This window comes from Chiloscyllium plagiosum, unplaced genomic scaffold (genome assembly GCF_037043375.1).
Source record: "Chiloscyllium plagiosum isolate Xiang-an unplaced genomic scaffold, Cpla_swu_hap1 HiC_scaffold_8, whole genome shotgun sequence".
In the NCBI taxonomy this organism is placed as follows: Eukaryota; Metazoa; Chordata; class Chondrichthyes; order Orectolobiformes; family Hemiscylliidae; genus Chiloscyllium; species Chiloscyllium plagiosum.
Window position 1 is genome coordinate 72,658,770 of NW_028270146.1, and position 20,865 is coordinate 72,679,634.

At 41.8% G+C, this 20,865-nt stretch overlaps 1 protein-coding gene across 14 annotated transcripts in view; it reads left to right on the forward strand.

Moving 5' to 3' along the window:
• LOC122553704 (alpha-(1,6)-fucosyltransferase) overlaps nt 1-20,865 on the forward strand; it is a 759,328-nt gene that overhangs the window by 461,357 nt on the left and 277,106 nt on the right. For 10 of the 14 annotated variants that reach the window (XM_087989965.1, XM_043697917.2, XM_043697905.2 and 7 more), the window contains one exon: nt 2,087-2,149. The exons of 3 other annotated variants lie outside the window; for them this stretch is intronic. The gene's annotated coding sequence lies outside the window, so the exon portion shown is untranslated. Of the gene's footprint in view, nt 1-2,086; nt 2,150-7,785; nt 7,992-20,865 lie in introns of all 14 variants that reach the window. One more of the 14 variants, XM_043697906.2, reaches the window with a different exon arrangement.

Below are 20,865 nucleotides of genomic sequence, written 5' to 3' on the forward strand. Positions count from 1 at the left end.
CACTGTAAGTAATCTAATCTAATCTAATCTAATCTAATCTAATCAGTAATCTAATCTAATGTCTGCAGACCATGTGGGTTGACCCACAATGCTGTCAGAGAGGGAGTTCCAGGATTTTGACCCATTGGAGAAACATTGATATATTTCCAAATCAGGATGGTGAGTGACATGGAGGAGAACTTGCAAGTGGTGCTGTTCCCATGTCCCTGCTGCCATTGTACTTCAAATGATTGTGCTCATGGGTTTGGAAGGTGCTGTCAAAGGTTGGAGGTGGTGAATTTCTGCTGTTTATCTTGTAGGTGATACACAGTGCTGTTGCGATGCATTGGTGGTGAAAGCAGTGAATATTTGTGGATTGGATGCCAGTCAAGCAGGCTGCTTTGTTCTGGCTAGCACCAAGATTCTTGAGTGTTGTTGGACCTGCATCCATCCAGGCAAATGGAGAGCATTTTATCTGCTGCTGACATGTGCCTTGTAGATGATGCACAGGTTTTGGGGAGTCAAGAGTAAGGATACACACTGCAGGATTCCTAATCTCTGACCTATCCTTGTTGAGACAAAAGTGAGTACTGCAGATGCTGGTGATCTGAGTCTGGATTAGAGCGGTGTTGGAAAAGCACAGCATGTCAGGCAGCATCCAAGGACCATTTTTGCCTGAAACGTCGATTTTCCTGCTCCTCGGCATTCAATGGCAATGCCACTAAACCTCAAGTGTCAGTAGTTAGATTCACTTTTGTTAGAGATAATCATTGCCTAGCACTCAAGTGGCTTAAAATCGCAGTTCCCATTTGTCAGTGTCAAAACGGAATTTAATTAGCAGGGATCTGTGAGAGCAAAACAAATCAACAATACTCAAAAAAAAAATCAATTGAACTGACAATAATCAGCCTTTATTGTAAATACTGCCACAGTGTGACTGAAACTTGCCACAGAGATCCAAATAATTCAATATTTCCCTTCCAAGTTTTGTGCCTTTACAAATGAAAGGTGTACATTATGTACTTTAAAATATGCTGAGGAATTTACAGATTATCATGAAATGTATGTCACCTGTAACACTGAATCTTAGTCCTTAAAAAATTAATCATTTGCGTCATTCCATAGCTCTGTTTCTGTTTTACAGCTAAAATCTGCAGTTCGAAATATACAGGAAGCTGTTAAGAAGATTACTGAAATTTTATCAAACTTATGGAATTTGTTTATATTCAGATTGGTCCTGAAAGCCTTTCCTGACCTTTTGCCACTGTCCTTTTAACTTACTGAATTATAACTTGAAAGTTGACTAATTTTTTTCCCATCATGCAATGTTAAATGTTCCCCACAATACCACATCAGGCCAAGCCTGGATATTTCCTGGGTCTGGCTGCATTTTGATGTGGACTGCTTCATTATCTCAGGAGCTGTGAATGTTGCTGAACGTTTCACATTCATCAGTCAGTATTCACACTTCTGACCTTAGGATGGAGGCAAGTTCCAAAAAACATCTTTGGTTCTGAACAAGTAGACTATTGATACGTCATAACAGAATGAAAAGATTATAAATGTTAAGTAAATTGTATCATTAAGGTGAGTACATGGAGGGTACTGGTTGAATAATATTTTCGCTCATATACAGTATAAAAGGTGTTGCTGGACACTGGTGTAGATGGTAGGTAGGTGGGAGGAAGGAAGAGTTGCATAAAACTGAGCCTGTGAAAAATCTATTATCAAGAAAAGAATTTGTCTCTAGATTTAAACTTTACCAAAGGGCTTGAATTCCTCATCATAGGATTGTGCAGTCTGAAAAAATAGAGATGAGTGAATTGCATTTTCCACATGATTGCCATTATCCCTTGCGCTCATGCAGTGGAATTCACCAAAGAGTGACTTTCACTGCATGGCCAGCCCTGCTCAAACATTTATTGAACTTTTTTTTTTAAAAACGCAACGCAACTTTATATTCCCTGGAAGCCCTCAAGCGAAGGTTCTTTGATCACTGAAAAGGTACCTTTCAAAGACCGAGTTTCTGCTTTCTCACAGGAATGGGAATCATCGATGTTTTCACACAAACGGGACAGACTCTCAACATTTATTTTGCTTCCCTTAGGAAATTGACAGTCCAGCCTTGACAGAAAAGCTGCAGCTTGGTTTTCCTCGCAGCTGTGTGGAGGTAAGCCTGGATTTCATCAACCCAGAACCTGTCTAATACTGTGAATTGGGAATATAAACATACTCCAATGTCGAAGGGCACATATGATTGATAATGAATGTTTTACCTGTGACTGAACATCCGAGTGTTTCTGTAAGAACTTGAAATCAAACCAAAAAGTGTCAACTTAAAAAAGAGTTTAAAAACTGGAGGCAGTGTTATTCTTTTGGTTAAAATTATCGCCCAGATTGTAGGACAGGAACCTGCAACTAAGCAATGTGTGTTCCGGTGAGAACTGTTACTTTAAATTTTCTTTTAGATCATTTTCACTGTTGCATTTGTTTGTTTTTCATTCTGGAATATTGCCAGTTATACAGAAATAGTTATATAAATAGAAATGATTTGCACAGAAAATTTAGCAGTGCATTATATCTTCCAGGCAAATTACTGAATTTATCACTTTTCAAACACAGAAAAGCCCTTTCATCATACATGCCTGCTCTGCTTATTCAATTGTACAAGCCTCAAATAGAAATCTGCAGACGTTATCTCTGAGATGAACTGATAGACATTTATTCACAGTCAATTTCATTGAGTAACTATATTTAAATATAAGTCTGCTACATTTATAGTTTTGGTACATTTTTGCTCTTTTCATTATTTGTCCATGGGATATGAGCACCACTATCTGGGCCAGCATTTTTCTTTGCTCTTAATTGCCGTTGAGCATTGTGCTGGACTGCCTTCTTGAGCTGCTGTAATCTGTGTGGTGTAGATACATTGTCAATGCTTTTATGGGGAAAGTTTCAGGCTTTTTACCTAGCGACAGAAGAGTATGAACTTTTCTATATCAGATGGAAAATTGAAGGGGTCCCAGTTCCCTGTACTGGCAATGTAGGTCTTGTTTTATTTTCTGACTACATGAGTTTGTTAGATCCTGTCAATTTATGAATGAATAATTTATTGTCACATATCTCGAAGACGCAGTGGAAACTGTTTCGTCACCACAATCTGGCACCATTTTGAGTTACAATAGGGATAAAAAGAAATTACTTATTAAAGTTAATCTTCTGTTCAAATTGGGATCTCAAGCATGGCTTTGGGGCTTTTGCAAGGTCTCTGAAAGATGGGCCTCAAAGACTCCTACTCTGGGAACAGCAATGATGATGCTGATGCCTCTGAAGACCCCAAATCCCCTTCTGCCACTACCAAGAATCCAGGCTATGGCCCACCGCTGGCAGGATTCCTGATCCATGCTGCTGACACCACAGTCACCATCCTGCCAACACCGCTCCAACCTCAGAAATGAAGAAGAAAAAGGAAAAAAAGGAAAAAAAATACATGGAGGAAACAATACAACCTGCCTGGAGGGGACAAGCTGACGACTTGCACTGATTCCTCATTGCTGTGGGGACTCGGTGCATTATCAACTGGTATGAGACTGTGCAAAATCATTTCAGATTGGATCTCTATGGCTTACAGTGAGCGAGATTGGTGACTTGTCATCATGTTAGCCCTGGGCTGAATTCCAAGCCAGACAAGAAGGTAGGGTGCAAAATCTACTGCCTCGACACACTTTCTGAAAATGCTTTGGCATCAACAACGAATGTTGAGAAAGTATCAGAACTCCTTGTCAATTTTCTCTGGCTAAGTAACTTGTCACTCTCTGCATTAATAGTTCTTGATTTGTGCATTGATGTAAACTTGGCTCCTGTACACAAGGATTCAAGCTGTCCTTTGTGGGATCAGAGCAAATTTGTTTTTTTTTCTGAAGTTGGATATTCAATAAATGTTAACTGTTGGCTGAGTGGTAGCACTGTTGCTGAGTTAGATGGTTGTAGGTTAGACTTCCATTCCAGAGATCGGAACACAACATCTCGACTGATTCGCCAGTGCCTTATCACTGGAGGTCCAGCTCAGGCTCTTTCTACCATCTAAGGTGAATACAAAAGAACTCGTGGCACTGTTTTGAAATAGAGCATGGGAGTCCTTAGCAATATTTATCTTACAACTGATATTATTAAAATGTGCACCAATTACTGCCTCATTTGCTATGAGCATGATACTTACCGAAAAGTGCTTCCTTAGTTGTCAGGCATTTAGGATGTTGTAAGGTCATGAAAGGTTTCTGTAAATGCTAGTTTTCTTTCTCATTTAAGGATTAAGACTGTGGTTAGCCATTGGTATTTTACTCCATTGTGTCTTAAATTATCAGAAAATAAACTGCTCTGGAGCAGCACATCCCAATGGTGGGGGGTGTATGTTCAGTTAATCTCAAGCCTTTCTGATGCACTCGGGGGTGAGATTTAAATTGGAGCAGTTCAGCACTGGGTACTGCCATCAGCATTTGGATATAATGTCATTTCTGCTTGGATGTCATTTTTATCCAGAAGCACAAACCTTTTCTAAAAAAAAAACTCCCAATGAACTTGTGACATTTGGAAGAAATATCTTTGGAGACCTCTAATTGTTAAGCTTTGCATCACCAATATATCAGCAAGCTTAAATAAATGCCCAAAGCAGGTTCCCTTGCTTTAGAAACAAATGCGAACAAATCGGACTTATTTCTAATTCTGTCTGCATTAAAAAATAATATTCCAAGGTGCCCCCATCTCCATCAAAGGAGCTATCAGTGCTGATTGACTACCTTTGACATAAGATCATCATCGCTTTTCATGGCTGTGCTACATGGAGGCTGTAATTTTGTCACAAGAAGTAAAACCTCTCTTGAGACTGCAAAAAGCATCATATATGAAACTTGAAACTTTATTGCTGGAACAGCACAGCAGGTCAGGCAGCATCCAGGGAACAGGAGATTCGACGTTTCGGGCACAGGCCCTTGAAGAAGGGCCTGTGCCCGAAACGTCGAATCTCCTGTTCCCTGGATGCTGCCTGACCTGCTGTGCTGTTCCAGCAATAAAGTTTCAACTTTGATCTCCAGCATCTGCAGACTCACTTTCTCCTCATATATGAAACTGTCAAACTGCATGCAACTGTTGCCATTCCTCCACAGCACAGAGGTGCGATTGACAAAAATAATATTGTGTGATGCATCTGCTTCTCTTGAAGCAATTGGTGTCCAGCAGAGGTAATACATGGAGACAGGGAAGAAAACCATCTCCTTCCACACAGAGTTGGAATCTCCCCATTACGAATATAGAGATGCAGTTCCAGGCGCCAAGAAACAGCAGCAGTTTGAGCAAACACAAGCCTGTCCCCATTAATGCTCAAAGACCAAATAACAGTAGAAATTGACAAGAGTTTGCAATGTGCTGGCAAACACGTTTGGCTATTATTTGTGTGTTTGTTGCGGTCAAAATCATTTCTTTTGTGGTCAAATTTAGTTTTGCAATTTCGTTTAGATTCACAGTTAAAGACCATAAGACATAGGTGCTGATGCAGGCTATTCAGCCCAGCATGTCTGTTCTCCCATTAAGTGTGATCATAGCTGATCTGATAATCCTCAACTCCGCTATCCTACCTTTCCCCATCATCCTCGATACCCTTACTGATTAAAATTCTGTCTCAGCCTTGAATGTACACAATGATGCAGCCTCTGCAGGAATGAATTCCACAAATGCACTACCCTCTGAGAGAAGAAATTCCTTATTGGATAACCAATGTCAGAAAAACAAACAAATTCACTCTGATCCCATGAAGGGCAGTTTGAATCCTTTTGTATGTAATTAACACGGGAGCCAAGTTTACATCAATGCACAGATTGAGAACTATTAATGCAGAAGGTGACAAGTTACTTGACCAGAGAAAATTGACAAGGTGTTCTGATATTTTCTCAATGTTTGGCACTTGGTGCCAAAGCACTTTCACTCTGCCTTACAAGTACAATTCCTTGTTCTGAGATTATGCCCTCTGCTTCTAGACTCTCCCACAAGGGAAAACAAACTGCCAAGTCTCCTCAGAACCTTGATTATTTCAATAAGGTTACCTACAAGAGCATTGAGTGCCGATTGGTTGACCCTTATCTCTCAAGGCTTATCTTATGGAGAAATCAACAGGGAATTACAGGCTCCCAAATTCCCAGTTAATTCAGAAAAGGAAGTTGAACAACTTCCTTTTGTTCACAATAAAATTGATGGGCCTGTTCTTCATTTGCTTTCTACTTGAGGCATTGCATCAAATAATTAGAATTCAAATCTCAATTTTTTTGTGTGTATAAATTGTTGTGATGGCTTGTGATTTGCCATTCTTGCAGTTGTCCCAGTGAGCTCAAGATAAAATGCTTCAATAACATCCAAGTTCCTAGTTACTATCAACTTGGATACATCGTGGCAGCACGGTGGCACAGTGGTTAGCACTGCTGCCTCACAGCGCCAGAGACCTGGGTTCAATTCCCGCCTCAGGCGACTGACTGTGTGGAGTTTGCACATTCTCCCCGTGTCTGCGTGGGTTTCCTCCGGGTGCTCCGGTTTCCTCCCACAGTCCAAAGATGTGTAGGTCAGGTGAATTGGCCATGCTAAATTGCCCGTAGTGTTAGGGGCAAATGTAGGGGTATGGGTGGGTTGCGCTTCGGCAGGGCGGTGTTTCCACACTGTAAGTAATCTAATCTAATCTAATCAAGCAATTCTGCCTCTTCTTAGGCTGCCTGAACTCTCTCAAAAATCTGCACATTCTGGCAGAGTGGTAGAAATCGAAATCATAGGTTGAACTTGCCCGTAGAGGGCTTCCCTTCCCTGCATTAATGCTTTGAACACTTTGGAGGCTTCTCTATCTGTTGCTTTCCTTTAGCGTTTGTGTGCAAGTATTAACAAAAGTATTCATGCAAATAGAAGACTGATGAAGAAATCTTAAATTTGTTTATTTTAAAGCTAGTGGATGTTTCAATTTGATTTTAATCACTTGCATTTAAGATGATGCTGCATCGGTCCCATGGAAGTGAAACAGTCAGGTCATGTAGCATTCATCAAGGCCATGTTACAAGCAAGTGATAGATTTTCACAATCATTTATTGACCTTCAATTTAACTTAGCCGCAGGGTAAATTTTAAAATGCAGTGGATAGAAAGCTGTTTAAAAGTCAAAGAGCTGACATTTTTGGCTTGGGCAATAGGGTAATACCTGATGGGCAAAAGAGGTGACAGAAGTGAGTAATGAAATGATTATCCCCTTTGGTCAAGTAGCATTGATGTTAAGTCCTTGCAGCCAAATAGAAAACTCAAAGAAAAAATGAAGAACTGTGAATGCAGGAAATCAGAAACACAAACAGAAATTTCCTGAAAAACTCAGCAGGTCTGACAGCATCTGTGGAGAGCAAGCAGAGTTAACATCTCAGTCCAATGACCCTCCTTCATAAGATAGAAGATAGAAAATGGGTGATGTCATGAAAAAAAAAATCCACTCCAGTTCCTTTATTTCAAGTTCAGAAGAAGATCCCACAGTCCTCTCATGGTCATTATTTTGACACCAGCAAACCATGGGCCCAATGAGCAAAACTATTGTATAATTGCACATTTATAGAATTTGCTAGCTGGACTATTTTATACTGTGAACTGAAACAGACTTGAACCTCGGCTAATGCTGACAGGATCTTTTGTATCAACTTTTAGATCTTCATTTGAGAGTGGCCAGCTTTTATATTATGGTGCTGGGTTGAAATGTTGTTTGTGATTCAGAATCACAATTACTCATTGTGTTCAACAGGAAGGCCTGCTCTGACTTGCAGCTGAGAGGAGTGTGCACAGTGCAGCTTTTATTGAAGAAGAAAACTGACGGCTAATGTGCATTTCTGAGCTATCATTCAATTCCACTCCGGTATATCCGAGTGACAAGTCAATTCCTCCTGGGAAGAAGCCTGAGAACTCCACTCCCAATTCTCCCATGTACATTTGTGCCACACATACAAGCTGGTGAGTTGAACAATGTGAGAGAGAAATAGGATTAAAAATTGTTCAGCAATCTATATGGGTGTATTTCAATCCAACACACAGAGCCGTTTGGTTCCAGGATCAGTTTTGCTGTGGACAAGTAGTTGAACACATAGCACATCTACTGGCCTATCGTATCTAAACAGAGCACAGTACAGTGATCGTCATCATCATTGGCAGTCCATCACAGATGAGGGTAACTCTCTTCCGCTCTCAGGGTGAGTCTGTAGGTGGCTGGACAGACCGATGAGGCTGCTGCAGGCTCTGTTACACTTGGGGCAGGTGGTGGTCACGGAAAGGGGTGGGTAGGGTGTTGGTGCAGCAGCGTGCTCCTTTCACTGTTTGTGCCTGGCTTCCACATTTTCCTGACAGTGAGTCTCAAGATGCTCGATGCCTTCCCGGATTCTCTCCTCCATTTTGAACAGCCGTATACCCGGTGTATGTGGGAATGCTGTACCTCTGCCCAGTGACTGTGGGAATGCTGCACCTTGCAAGTGAGGCCTTGAGGGGATCACTGAAGTGCTTCCTCTGTCCACCTGGGGCTCGCCTGCTGTTTCAGAGCTGGGAGTAGAGTACCTGCTTGGGGAGCCTCATGTCAGTCATGTGGTCGACGTGCCTAGCCCATCACAGCCAATCAAGCAGAGTCAGTGCCTTGATGTTGGGGATGTTGGCTTGGTTGAGAACGCTAGTGCTGAATTGTCTTTCTTCCTGGTGATCGTGTGCAGACAGCATGATGTGACTGCTCCAGCATCTTGAGGTGTCTGCTGGAGATGGTCCATGTCTCAGAGTCACGTAGGAGGGTGGGAACCACCACAGCTCTGTAAACCATGATCTTAGTGTTGGAGCTGATGATGTTGTCCTCGAACACCCTTTTCCTCAGGCGGTGGAAGGCTGTGCTAGCACACTAGAGACACTGCTGGATCTCTCCATCAATAGATGCTTTGGCCAACAGGACATTTCCGAGGTTGTAGAAGTGATCAACATTCTCTAAGGCCTCCCTGTGGACCTTGATGATCGGCAGTTCACTCCACAATGCCAGGCCAGGTTGGTGGAGGACTTTCATTTCAGTGATGTTTAGGGTGAGGCCCGTGCTCTCACATGCCTCCTTGAAGGTGCTGACAATGGTCTGGAACTTCCTGCCAGAGTGGGGCTAACTTACAGAACCGATGGGAAGTTATTCAGTCTCCAGTGCCTTCAAGCCAAATACCGAGTCATCCAACTGCAGTACGCAGGTGATGCTTGTGTATGTGCAGTCTCAGAGGACATATTCCAGTGCAGTGAGACAGAACAGGTATGTACTAGTTACCGTACAGAGGCAGCATTCTCCCCAGTGGAAAGAGTCATTGACATTATCAAGCCGATTGGAAATGCTGCATTCAACCACTGATGTAATTCCCTTTCTGCTCCGCAGAGTCTGAGGGACCATCTGCAGGACTCGAGCCCCCAATCTCCTTCCGAGGAGAAGGCGATACATTATGGTTGACTCCTGAATCTACCATAGTTGTTTTGTTTGTAGAAATGGAATTGAAGAAAAGAAGCAAAGTGATGGATTACAGCACTGTACAATTGAAAGTTTGTTTGATTTTCGCCATATCAAAATGGAAACAAGAGGTTTAAAGGAAGCTTGAGGATAAGGGGTTATATTGGACGTTGAATTGTCAATGGATTTATTTTAATCATTTCATTGTTGTTCAGCGACATCATTTTAGGAAGTGAAACAATCTAGTGACTCACATAGCCTTGTGGAAGATGCAAGCTGAAGCAGCTGTGTGTTCTAATAAAGCTCCTGTTTCATATACCACTGCTGACTCAATGGTTAGGTTGTGGATCAGAATACCACGGACGTCGCAGGTTCAATTCCTTCTCCAATTGAAATAGACTTAAGACCTCATTCCTTGCCTGCCCCTTGCTTGATGTGGAGTGCTGTCCCTAAGCTGTGTAACTGCATGTTTTTAACAGAGAGGAAGCCTATGGGCTCCCTGGATTATAGAGAATTACTAACCTACCTGCACAGTCATGGTGAAGGTGGGTTGCAGTGTGGAGTTCATTGTATTCTGCCTATCCAATAAGAATAGCAAAGATGGATAATCTAACATGTCTGACCTGGTGACTGTCATTGAGTTCCACCTTTACTTTTCTCCCCTTTCTTGTTTTTCCTCCCCTTTCTTGTTTTTCCTCCCCTTTCTTGTTTTTCTATTCATTTACAAGCCGCAGCTGATTGCTGCATCTCATCCTATTTTGGATTCAATCCACCTCCATATCCCCTCTTAATTAACTGCATACTGAAATGAAGTTTCTAACACCAGCCAAATAACAATCAGTTTGGCTCTGGCTCCTGTTTATTTCCCGGCAAAACTACCAATGCTTCCCTGCCCACCAGGTAGAATCTTCCTCCGACTCCAATCATTATCAAGCCTGTATTGAAAGTATAGTCAGTCTTTGCTTCTAAGTAAATGAATCAATAATTGCAGTCAGATTTCTGTCCAGCGAGGTCATTAAAAACATCTTTTTTAAACAATTGCACATAATAACAGATCGATTGTAATGCATTGCCTCACCCTTGGCAGTGGCAGAGGTTAAATATTGTCAGCCAATACAGTGAATAGCTGGCCCACAACAGAAGACATTTTCCAGACCAGACTTCAGCAGGTTATTTTGCTTAATGTTCTTTGCAGAGGATTTCTGTTACACAGACAAGTCAAAATATGCAATGGAAAAAAATGTGGTTTATTAAATAACTTATAGTGGCCAGTTGCACTGGTCTCTCGGCATGTTCAACCAAGGTGCATCTCTCGCCCTTGGAAATTCTGACCAGTTGGAAAAGCTTATCTCCTGATCAGCATGATGAAGAGTCATTGCTGTTGTGTTTGTTCTTTGTTGTATTCTCCAATTCAACATGCTTCAGCCATTCTCCACTGAATTGCAATTGAATCTCACTGTTGAGAGCAAAGAGATAAAGAACTGAAATCTATCTATATTGCTGGTGTCAAGGATGCTTTGTTTCTGATAAAGACACTTAAATGATGCCGCCTCCTTTAGTATGTGTATAAATAATAATTAACTAGGAGCAGTGCAGGTTAAAAATGTGCAACAGTTAAAAGGCATCTGGTGGGTATATGAATAGGAAGGATTTGGAGGGATATGGGCCGGGTGCTAGCAGGTGGGACTAGATTGGATTGGGATATCTGGTCGGCATGGACGGGTTGGACCAAAGGCTCTGTTTCCACGCTGTACATCTCTATGACTCTAATGTTAACTTTTATAATTAGAGGACTAGAATGCAAAGGGCAAATGTTTCACTGTTGCTATTAAAAATATTCTGATAATACTACATCTGGACACTGAGTATAGTTCAATGCATTGAAGTTTAGGAGTATTTGTCTTGAAACCTTTCTACTGGCTCACCAGTTTGTATCCAATGGTTACAACAGACCATGAGAGGTTAAATAAATTAGGCCTGTCAGCCCTGAAAAGTAAAGGTGTGGCAAGGTGACTCAGTGACTCGCAGTAATGTCTCTCAGCACCAGGGACCCGGGTTTGATTCCAGCCTTGGGCGACGGTCTGTGTGGGGTTTGCACATTCTCCCTGTGTCTGCATGGGTTTCCTCTGGGTGTTCTGGTTTCCTCCCACAGACCAAACATACGCAGGTCAGGTGGACTAGCCATGGGAAATGCTGGCTTACAGGGATAGGGAAGGGGGTCGAGTCTGGGTGTAGGATGCTCTTCTGAGGGTTTGTGTGGAGTCGATGGGCCGAATGGCCTGCTTCCCCCAACCTGAGAATTCTATGAATTGATAGCTGTGAATTTTAAAATGATTTGATTAAATTGAAACAATTTTCAACTTCTGCGGGAACCGTTTGGTAACACCGCTTTACACAGTGTTTGGTAATATGAAAAACGCTCTCATACAAAAAGCAGTCAGTGCAAGTTGAGTGAGTAATGTTAACCCTGAAATTGATGGATTTTTGCTAACCATCTGAGGCATACAAAGTTAAAAATCACAACAAAGAATAAGACATTTAAAAGGTATCTTGATGTGTATATGAATAGGAAAGGTTAGGAGGGATATGGGCCAGGTGCTGGCAGGTGGGACTAGATTAGGTTGGGATATCTGGTCGGCGGTGGACAGGTTGGACCAAAGGGTCTGTTTCCGTGCTATACATCTCTATGACTCTATGACCTGGATTGTTTAAGTCTCTCATTTTTACAATGAACTTGTTGGTTTCAGTTCTTTCATATGTAAATACAGAACTTTTTGAAAGTTACATTCTCAAGTGAACTTTAACAATTGGTGTCATGTTGGCCCAGATAATGCATTTAAAGTGTGAGGTGCCCTGTGTGAGACTGTCTGTGCCACAATGTTCAGATTGATTCTAAACTAAAAAAAACGGATTTACAGAATTTTACATGAATTCGTGCAATTTTTGAGCAAAATAAAATGTAATTCTGCAAGTACAAATTCACTCCGCAAACTTATATGTGTGTATGTGCAGGCGTGCGTACATGTGGGTGTCGGGGTTGGGGGGGTGGGGGGGTGTTGTGAGTGTCTGTGGGAGAGTATGTGTGTGAGTGTAAAGGTGTATAAGTCTGTGAGAGAGTGCGTGAGAGTGTGGGACGTATGTATGAGCGTATGAGAGAGGGTCTGTAGGAGTGTATGTGTGCGTCTGTGTCTATGTATAGTGCACTGGGGTCACCTGTAGTGTGAACATGAACCCAAGGTCCCGGTTGAGGCCATCCCCATGGGTACCGACTACCTGACTATCAGCCTCTGCTCAGCCACTTTGCATTGTTGCCTGTCCTGAAGTCCGCCTTGGAGGATGGTCACCCAAAGGTCCGAGGTCGAACTTCCCAGATGCTTGAAGTGTTCTCCGACTGGGAGAAAACACTCCTGTCTGTTGATTTGTTGAGTGGTGTCCATTCATCACCTCCCCCCAACACACGCACACACACACACACACACACACACATGTTTGTGGAGTGAATTTGTAATTTCAGAATTGCATTTTACTTGGCTCAAAAACTGCATGAATCCATGTAAGATTCTGTAAATGCATTTTTTAGGTTAGAATTGGTCTGAACATTGGGGCACAGACAGCCTCACACAAGGCACCTCACACCTTTCAATGCATTATCTGGGTCGACATGGCACCTATTGTTAAAGTTCACTTGAGAATGTAACTTTCAAACAGTTATGCGATTTACATATGAAAACACTGAAACCAACATGTTCATTCTAACAAATGAGAGACTTAACAAAAAATCCAGGTCTTTTTCAATATATAATTTCAGTTACATCACACTGTAAACTTTTGCGATAAATTTTGTGTCTTACGATCTTATACTGCACAACCACCTGATGAAGAAGCAGCACTCCGAAAGCTAGTGCTTCCAAATAAACCTGTTGGACTATAACCTGTTGTTGTGTGATTTTGATCTTTGTACACCCCAGTCCAAAATCATCCGAGGCGTGAAGTCTGCCCTCGCAGGAGGAGGTGAATGATGCCCGGGACCCAGAAGGGGAGTGTATAGCATGGAATCTTAAATAAAAGCCAAATGCTACTGGTGCTGGAAATCTGAAACAAACCCAGACTGTGCTGGAGAACCTCAGCAGATCTGGCATTGTCTGTGGAGAGAGAAATAGAGTTAATTTGAAGAAGAATCATTCAGGACTCTTAAATGTTAATTCTGTTTTGGATGTAGGTTTGCTCGCTGAGCTGGAAGGTTCATTTCAGACTTTTTGTCACTCTTCTAGGTAACATCTTCAGTGGGCCTCAGGCGAAGAACTGCTGAAAATTTCTGCTTTCTGTTTATATGTTTGGGTTTCTTTGGGTTGGTGATGTCAAAGAAACCCAAACATATAAATAGAAAGCAGGAATCATGTACAGTGCTTCGCCTGAGGCCCACTGAAGATGTTACCTAGTAGAGTGATGAAACGTCTGGAAATGAACCTTCCAGCTCAGCGAGCAAACCTACATCCAGAACCTCAACCTGAGCTATAAATCTTCTCAAAACTCGTTAATTCTGTTTCTCAGATACTACCAGACTGCTGAGTTTGTCCAGCATTTTCTGTTTTTGTTGTTCCTTGGAATCTCCAATCAAGTACCCTGGGAGTGACAACAAAGGGTCAGATTATAGTTTGGAGCAAAGTTTTAAAAGAAAGTTCTCCTATAACTATTTCGGAAAAAATAGCTCATTCCAAGTGAAGGACTCAGGGTTGTCTCTTTTGCTGTCATTGGTGATGGGCTTGGAGATGTGAAGGGGTTTTAGTTAATCACGGTGGTGATGTGTGTTGAAGCCATTGTCAGAATTTGGTTTCATTTAGGTCCATGGTCCACCACCCTGTCTGCCACCCAATGAGACTCTTATGTGATCAGGTCATGACCAGTGAAGACCAAGTTAATTGATGGCTGTGAATTTTAAAATGAATTGATTAAATCAAAACCTTTTTCAATTTCTGTGAGAACCTAGAGAGCAGAGGGATGTAACCTTAAACTCAGAACTTAGCTGCACAGCCAAAGTGTTTGATGACACCACTTTAGGTTGAAGTGACAAACACACTCATTACAAAAAGCAGCCAATGCAAGTTGAATGAGCAATGTTAACCCTGAAATTGATAGACTTAGAAGCCACAGCTGCTGGCTTTAACCCAGTTGCAAGTGATCCTGTTGGTGTACTAAGAGTGAAATGAGAAAAGAAAAGAAGCATTTATTTTTCGTTTTGTTTTCTTTAGAACTGAGGAGACAGAAAATGTAATTGATGTACCGAAAATTTTGATAGACTGAAACGGAAGACCCTGTTTCCTTAAGTCTATGGATAATTTTGATCAGATTTATCAAGTCAAAACCGGGAATCCATGAGGCGCTATGGGTCGTCAACAGCATCAGAATTGTATTTGACCACAATCTGTAATTCCAGGGTGCAGCATTTTCCCTTCCCCACCCTTACCAGCAAGTCAGGTGACCAACCCTGGTTCAATGGAGAGTGTAGGAGGGCAGGCCAGGAGCAGCACCAGGCATACCTAAAAATGAGGAGACAACCTAGTAAAAGCTACCAAGCAGGGCTATTTGCATGCCAAGCATCATTAGCAACAAGTGATAGATGGAGCTGAGCGATCAACTGATCACCAGAATGAGATCAAAGCTTGGCAGTCCTGTCATGTCCATGATAGTAGTGGACAATTATAGACAATCCAGGGGGAAGAGGTAGTTCTGCAAATATCTCTGTCCTCAGTGATAAGGTGTCTCAGCACATTAGTGTAGAAGACAGTGTTAAAGCATTTGCAACCATTTCCAGTTTTGAGTCCGTGATCCATCCAGTCCAGTTGATTTCAAGAAATGGCTGAAGACACTTGGTGCAGGCCTGAATGGCATACTCCTGCACCTATTTTCTATGTTTCAATAGCTTTTGCAGCATCATCATTCAATATGATCATGGCTGATCATGTAATTTCAATATCCCACGCCAGCTTTCTCCCCATACCCCTTGATCCCTTTAGCTGCAAGGGCCACATCCATCTCCCTCTTGAATGTATCTAATAAACTGGCCCCAACTGCTTCCTGCGGGAGAGAACTCCCCAGGTTCTCCCCAACTCTGAGTGAACCTCATCTCAGTCCACTGAATGGCTTACCCTTTATTTTAGACTGTGACCCCTAGTTTTGGACTTCTCCAAAATTGGACTAATTATTCCTGCATCCAGCCTGCCCAGATCCATCAGGACTTTATACGTTTCTGTGAGATGCCCCCCTCATTCTTCTAAATTCCAGTAAATACAAACCCGATGATCCAATCTTTATTCATATTGTTAGTCCTGCCATCCCAGGAATCAGTCTTTTGTGGACTCCCTCAATAGCAAAAAACTCTTTCATTCGACAGGGAGACGAAAAGTGAATGCAATACCTAAGGTGTGGCCTCACCAAGGCACTATATAACTCAGCAAACATCCCTACTCCTGTACTGAAATCCTGTCACTGTGAAGGCCAGCATGCCATTAGCTTTCCTCATGGCCTGCTGCACCTTCATGCCAACCCTCAGCGACTGTTCCACCATGACCCTCAGGTCTTATTGTACCTCAAATTTTTCTAAACATGCAACCTTTCAGATAATAATCTGCCTTCTTGTTTTGGCCACCAAAGTGGGCAACTTCTCATTTGAGCCCTGACAATATTGTTGGTAAAAGAACATCAAACCTATGTTCTGAATCTTGACATATCCTCATAAAGTTGTTCCAGTACCTTAGGTAGGACTCATACCCAGAACAAAGGAAGATGGTTATAGTTGTTGGAGATCAGTCATCTCAGCACCAGGGCATTTTTTGCAGGAGTTCTTTACTGTCCTAGATCCGATCATCTTCAGCTCTTCATCAATGACCTTCCCTCCATCAGAAGGTGAAATTTATGTTAATGATTGCACAATGTTCAATCGTCATAGAGATGTACAGCATGGAAACAGACCCTTTGGTCCTGCCCGTCCATCCCAACCCAATCTAGTCCCACCTGCCAGCACCTGGCCCATATCCCTCCAAACCCTTCCTATTCATATACCCATCCAGATGCCCCTTAAATTTTGCAATTGTACCAGCCTCCACTACTTCCTCTGGCAGCTCATTCCATACCGTACCACCCTCTGTGTGAAAAAGTTGCCTCTTGGGTCTCTTTTATATCTTTCCCCTCTCACCCTAAACCTATGCCCTCTAGTTCTGGGCTCCCCGATCCCAGGGAAAAGATTTTGCCTATTTATCCTGTCCATGCCACTCATAATTTTGTAAACCTCTATAAGGTCACCCCTCAGCCTCCGACGCTCCAGGGAAAACAGCCCCAGCCTGTTCAGCCTCTCCCCATAGCTCAAATCCTCCAACCCTGGCAACATCCTTGTAAATCTTTTCTGAACCATTTCAAGTTTCATAACATCTTTCTGATAGGAAGGAGACCAGAATTGCACGCAATATTCCAACAGTGGCCTAACCAATGTCCTGTACAACCACAACATGACCTCCCAATCCCTGTACTCAATATTTTGACCAATAAAAGAAAGCATGCCAAACACTTTCAAGGAGGTATGAACCTGCACTCCAAGATCTCTTTGTTCAGCAACACTCCCTGGGACCTTACCATTAAGTGTATAAGTCCTGCTAAGATTTGCTTTCCCAAAATGCAGCACCTCGCATTTATCTGAATTAAACTCCATCTGCCACTTCTCAGCCCATTGGTCCATCTGGTCAAGATCCTGTTGTAATCTGAGGTAACCCTCTTCACTGTCCACTACACCTCCAATTTTGGTATCATCTGCAAACTTACTAACTGTACCTCTTATGCTCCCATCCAAATCATTTATGTAAATGACAAAAAGGACCCAGCACTGAACCTTGTGGCACTCCACTGGTCACAGGCCTCCAGTCTGAAAAACAACCCTCCACCACCACCCTCTTGAATTAGTCAGAGTGCGTATACAGCAAGATCTGACCAACATTCAGGCTTTGACATGGCAAGTAACATTCACTAACATAGTGACAGGCATTGATTATCTCCATCAAAAGAGAATCTAACCATTGCCTTTGACAGTCATTGGCATTACCATTGCTGAAATACCCAGAGTGGACTGGAAAAAGCACAGCAGGTCAGGCGGCTTCTGAGGAGCTGGAGACTCGAAGTTTTGGGCATAAGCCCTTCTTCATTCCTCCTGAAATTCCCACTAGCAACATTCTGTGGGGTTACCAATAGATAATACCATGATTAAATACTGTGAATGCCCCAATAAATACTGTGGCTACAAGAGCAGGTCAGAAGCTAGGAGTTCTTTGGTGAGGAACCCATTTCCTAACTCCCTATAGCCTGTCCATTATCTACAAGGCACAGGTTGGGAATGTGATGGAATACCCCTCATTTACCTGGATTAGTTCAGTTTCAACAACTTTGTAAAAAGCTTGACATTCAGAACAAAGTATCTTGCTTACTTGGCACCCCATACTGTATCCTCAACTCCATCAATACCAGTGACAACTCCGGGGCATTGCATTAACCACCGGGCCCCATCAATAGCAACGTGTAAACCCACAACCACCAGCACCTAGCAAGACACGGGCAACAGATGCATGTGTGTGCCAACACCTGTAACTTCCCCTCCAAGCTAAACACCATCCTGACTTGGAACTATGTTGTTGTTCATTCACAGTTGCTGGAGCTCTCTTTTCAATATAACTGTAGGTGTACCTGCACAAAATGGAATACAGTGGTTCAGAAGTTCAGCTCACCTTCTGAAGGGCAGTTATGATTGGGTAATAAGTGCTGAACCTATCCAGCAAAACCCACATCTTGTCTGTGAATATGAAACAGAGTGTATACATGTCATTTGCAATCTTTTAAGTTTAGATTTTACTTCTGAAGACAGGAGCAGAGGAATAATCAATAGCAGTCGAATCTCTAGTTACACTCAAGGCTTAAAAGTAAATGTTTTTCTTTGTTTAACAAGGAACTCTTACATATCTATCAGCACTGTAGGGTGGGGGCGATGTGTAATTGAAAAACTGACATGTAGTCTATAAAACAACAATTTCAAAATCACCAGAGCTTGTTTAAATAGGTTAGTTCCAACCTTGCTTTAAATCTGTTCTTTCAAACAATGGTGTTTTTCAATGCAGTACTGTGCTCAGTTTTTGATATTGAATGATAGTAAACAACTGTAATGCTTTGTGTTCAATTATATCCTGATATGTATTGTTTTTTTGAGTTGTAATTAAATCCATAATGTCATGATGTAGGAGATAATAATCTGGTACAGGTGGAAGAAGCAAACTGCGTAGCAAATTAAATTGTCCTGACAAGTAGCTTTATTGGAGGATTAAATGAAAGAGGATTAACTGTACAAATGGAGCATTGATTAAGATAACCAGGGATTATGAGAGATTCCTCTCAAGCTAGATAAAGAAGTTCATCGCTTGTGGGGCTATATTCACAGAGAAGCAGTATAGTGAGGCTGTGAATATAAGGAGTTATTTGAAGACATGAGTCACTCACCGGAGTAAATAAGAATGAGAAGTGTTGCTTTGTTCATGACAGTAATTGGGAGAATATAATGGCCTTCATTAGTGTTATTTGCATATACACTTTCTGTTGTCACAGTAGCAGTCTTTGTAATAAGGTCATTTGTTCACAGCTCAACTGTACACTCGCAGGTTCTTTGCTAGTGAAAGACCACTGTCTTCTGTTGCTCCTGCACCCACAGCCCAATGAGGAAATAGACAATATATGACTATCTAGATTGTAATGTATATTGAAAACACAGTAACTGCATTTACCTTTGGATTTGGCTATTAATCAAATTTCGTTTTTATTCATCCAGAACAATTCCATTTCCATTTTAATCACTTGCACGCATGCAGAGAGCTATCACCACCTACAAGGTAATTTGTGCAAAAGAATTTATTGTCATGTTCCAACATCTGACAAATACCTTTGCCAGCCATTTTGGATCAAAAGCAGTGCCTCTGCAATTATCATCTTGTTGTGATTGAGTTGCACATTCAAACCGTGGACCAGAAACTTATCAAGGCTTATGGACTAAGAAGCAGCAATGTAGTTTGGATTTGGATCAGTGATGATCTAAGTTGAGAGTGTGATGTTGAAAAAGCACAGCAGGTCAGGCAGGATCTGAGGAGCAGGAGTATCAATGTTTCAGGTAAAAACCCTTCATCAGGAAGGACTTCCTGATTGAATGGCTTTTGCCCGAAACATCTATTTTCCTCCACGGATGCTGCCTGAGCTGCTGTGCTTCATCAGCACCACACTCTCGACTCTAATCTCCAGCATCTGCAGTCTTCATTTTTGCCCAGTGATGATCCATTTCTACTGTAAGACCAGCTGAGTGTACTTGTCCTGATCTTCTTACGTTAGCAAATCGAGGGAAATAGGTGATGGTCTTTCTCTTAGTTTTCATCTCACATCTGATTATTCTGAAGGGAAAATGCATGTTTTCCTAATAAACATCAAAACACTAATTATTGTAATATTAGCAATCAGTTAAGTTACTTCTTGTCATTCTAACATTTTAAAGCCTAACAAATTGTGCCCTTGATTTCAAAAATATATACTGCTCTTAAAAATGTGCAAAATAAAATATCAGTGTTTTGGCCATTTGATCGGAATTGAACATTACTCATTAAAGATCAAAAATTCATTAAAATGATCAGATACTTTAGACCAAGAAAAAAGGAAATGCATATTTGAAGTTAATAAAAAATAACAGAGGCAAATATAGGAAAGAGGAGCAGGAGTAGGCCACTCCAGCCCTTGAGCCTACTCTGTCATTCAATAAGATCGTGGTTGAACTGATTACTCTGCATTCTTGCCTATCCACGACAACCTCTTGCAGGGACCAAATTGAAGGGGAGCAGAAAGAGGGGTCAAGCTCAGGGTGGTTGGATAATGGACACCACAGAGCAATTGCATGAGCTGCAGTGGATGTATGAGGATAGTGCGAAATGAATGAGTGTGTTGTAACTATGACAACAGATTTCCTGGTCGGAGTAGATACAAACAGCAGTAACAAATTGAGTACACTTCCCAAAAGTGTTGCTTCTTCCAACAATTTCCTGTCACGTTTTTGTTAATAAAGGCTGTATGGTTAACCAAACAGGACTTTTTCCATTTTTGCAATGGACTTTGTCGAGCTTAAAAGCTAAAACGTGGAAATATATTACCTATGATTACTTTCTTGTTTCATTGTTCTCTTTGGATATATGTAACTCCTTTATTCTTAAAGGAAGACAGAATTAGGAAATTACAGGCCTGTCAGCTTTGTCGTAAAGATGTTAGAAGTGTTATTGAAATCAGTATAGTAGAGCACTGGGAGATTTCAGTCAGACA